Source organism: Mixophyes fleayi, chromosome 4 (genome assembly GCF_038048845.1).
Source record: "Mixophyes fleayi isolate aMixFle1 chromosome 4, aMixFle1.hap1, whole genome shotgun sequence".
Classification (NCBI taxonomy): domain Eukaryota; kingdom Metazoa; phylum Chordata; class Amphibia; order Anura; family Limnodynastidae; genus Mixophyes; species Mixophyes fleayi.
In genome coordinates, this window is record NC_134405.1 from 195,335,731 (window position 1) to 195,338,783 (window position 3,053).

At 36.9% G+C, this 3,053-nt stretch overlaps 1 long non-coding RNA gene across 1 annotated transcript; it reads right to left on the bottom strand.

Annotated features, from left to right (window-relative positions):
• Nucleotides 1–322: 322 nt before the first annotated feature.
• On the bottom strand, nucleotides 323–2,622 carry LOC142150043 (uncharacterized). Its single transcript, XR_012690988.1, has 3 exons — nucleotides 2,543–2,622; nucleotides 1,414–1,506; nucleotides 323–1,218 (listed from the first exon to the last, which is right to left on the bottom strand). It is a non-coding gene; the product is annotated as an uncharacterized LOC142150043 (long non-coding RNA).
• Nucleotides 2,623–3,053: the final 431 nt, after the last annotated feature.

Sequence of the window (3,053 nt, forward strand, 5' to 3'; positions counted from 1 at the left end):
TAACAGCATCCAACGCTGTTAGCTGCGGCGCGCTCTGTGTGATTAGTGTGGTCACGTGACCACACTAAGCAATACACTGATAGGGCAGCTAACAGCGTCGGATGCTGTTAGCTGCGTGATTGGGCACAGGAACATGCGGGACCGCCCCTTTGAGACCAGGGGCAGCCCCATTAGAAGAGAAAGAAGCCGATCACCGGCATTTGAAGACAAACAAGCACAAAAAAAAAAAACAGCTTGTCAGTGTTCCGCGCTGCACCCCCCAGGACTCAGCGCCCCAGGCTGCAGCCTGATCAGCCTAGTGGTTGATCAGGCCCTGGCTGGACTTCTGGTACCTTAGACTTTAAAGCCAATTGAATTAAATGTGGTGTACCGACAAATATGTTACAGAAATCTTTGCTTATTTTTGCTCACATCTCTAAGGTGCAAGAAAAAATAAGTAATATTTTAAGCTTGAACACCCTGCTGAGGAATCTAGTAGAAGTCTCCCATGGGACTTCACACTTAATTGATTCTTCCTCTTTGACTGAGATGATAATCTTTTGAGGACTGATTGATTCAGTGATTTCTCTGCCCACGGGAAGACCTTTATGAAACTGGTGCACAGTGAACAATGAAAAAAGGTGCTACAGTCTATCAACCAATTCAGCTTTTATTATTTTCCTAGTACAGTCTATATCTCACCTTTCAGGGGCCAACAAAGCAGACAGACAGAAGGAACTAACTATGATCATCATGACTTAAATGAAAACTTTATTTCATTGCTTTATATCTAAAACATACAGTAAGCGGACACTACTTTTGGTTGCAGCAAATTGAGCTTTGATTGCCTGCCACCTAGTACTGCACATATGTCCATACATTCTATAAAGAGTGAGAATAGACAGTGTGACAGTGTGAATGATCTCTCTGCCTATAATACACAGCCACAACATTAATTCACACTGCTGTTTATGACTGGACCGCAGTGTAGACCCAAATCTGGCACATGTGCCCTTCATAAGAAAGTAGAGTACCTCACTAATATTCATTTACAAATCAGCGAGATCTGTGGCGATGCCTCTTTATGTGCACCAGTGGGCCTTCTTCTTCACCAAGTGGGCCTTCTTCTTCACCAAGTGGGCCTTCTTCTTCACCAAGTGGGCCTTCTTCTTCAAGTGTGTTTCAATGTTCATGCTCATTTTGCGTTCTCATAAACGGCCAGGTAAAAGCAAGCGGCACCTAGTTTTGTAGGTTGGCAGATGTTTTATTGTAGTGTATTGCCAAATATGTTTGTATATAGGAACACGTTATCGATTAAAAGTTTATTCATTTATTTTTTTAGAAAAAGCTTTATGATCTACCAAACAAACATGTTATTACTGAATTTATAGGAATTCTTTGGTCAATGATTTACACCAATCATCTTTTGATTACCTTTAATAGACTCCATATCAATGCAAAAAGATATGTTCCTCTGAGGAAATGGTAGAGTGTTGGGACCAGCTGTTGTTCTGATTTCCGAGAAACCTGTTGAATTAGCAGAAAGTAAGAAAAGAATCCATATATACGGTACTTGGATTTACCTGCTAACTTCAACTTCTGGTGTAACTTTAATTTGTAACTGTTGTTATATTTAATATTGCACTATGAGATGATTTCTGATTGTTAGGAAATAAAGAGGATTATTTTCATTCCTGAGCGCTATTGACTATACAGCTTAGCAATTCTTTCTGTTTATACACTTCAAGGAAGAGGTGAGTGTTTTACTTATTATCAGTTTTTTCATTATATGCATCAAGTCAGTGACCACTATGTGTCTTTTAATTTATTTTCACACAGTAACAAGAAAGGTATTTAAGACTGTGTGGATGCATTATAATGCTGCACCCATGCTTGTATGACTAAATAAAGAAGGTCACATTTGGTTCATTGGCTTATGATTTTTGACTTCATACTGCTTGGTAAAATCCTAGCTATGACACTGTACTTCTAAACTGGAATAATCCTGGATCTCTCTATAAAATGAGTCAATCTATAGCAGTGTCTAATGCATTAGCCAGTACTTTAGCCAAAGGTTTTATTTTAACATTCAGAATAGATATGGGTCTCTAATTAAACTACTCCCACTTTGGCCACCACTGATATTTGGGCAGAGAGGGAACTGTGATGTAGGCAGCCATGCACTCTGAAAGCATGAATCATGACAGCCAAATTGTTATGTAATATTTGTAGTATAAACAGGCTTGGTGCCACCATCAGACAGCTGCCTAGGGCACCAGGATTTGAGGGGTGTTTCAGGTATTCTTTATGTAATACAATTCTTTACACAGTAAGATATGTGAATTGATAAATGTCAATACCAATGAAACAAAAAGTTATCAGTCTAAACACAATTGAATTTTTCCTGCTTTCAAACATTTAATTGTGTATAAACTTTTTATGTCATTGGTATTAAACAAACCATATATGTCACTGTGAAGAATTATATTACATAAAGAATACCTTCTGTACCAGTGGTACAATATCATATATATTTAAATTATTGGTAGGTGTTGATACTCACCCCATTGGCAGTATTAGATATTATACGCTCATCAAGGGGCAGCACTCTTTCTCTTGTTTTATAATGTATATAAAACAGAATATCCAACCTGGTTTAAGACATAGAAAATTGAAAATACTGGTATTTTCCTATGTGATAACATAATAGTTTATTCTTGTAACATGACTTATTATAAGAGTATGATTTTTAATGTTTAGTAAATGGGAAATTTTGATTAACTACAGATACGAGTATGTACATTTTTTTTGTATTTTTCCTAATTAAATAAATATATTTATTGATTGAGCACAGTCTATCTATTTGTTAGTTTATGAGGGTATAATATCATCAACATTTATTTATATAGCGCCAGCAGATTCCGTAGAGCTTTACAATTGTAATATAAATTATAATATAACTGCATATACATAATGCAGCTATTTGAGCAAAAGGGGGTATTATGGAACTATATTGGGACATACATATCTTTCATCCTCCATCTCTCCCACCCTTGCTTCTTGCTCTCAGATCC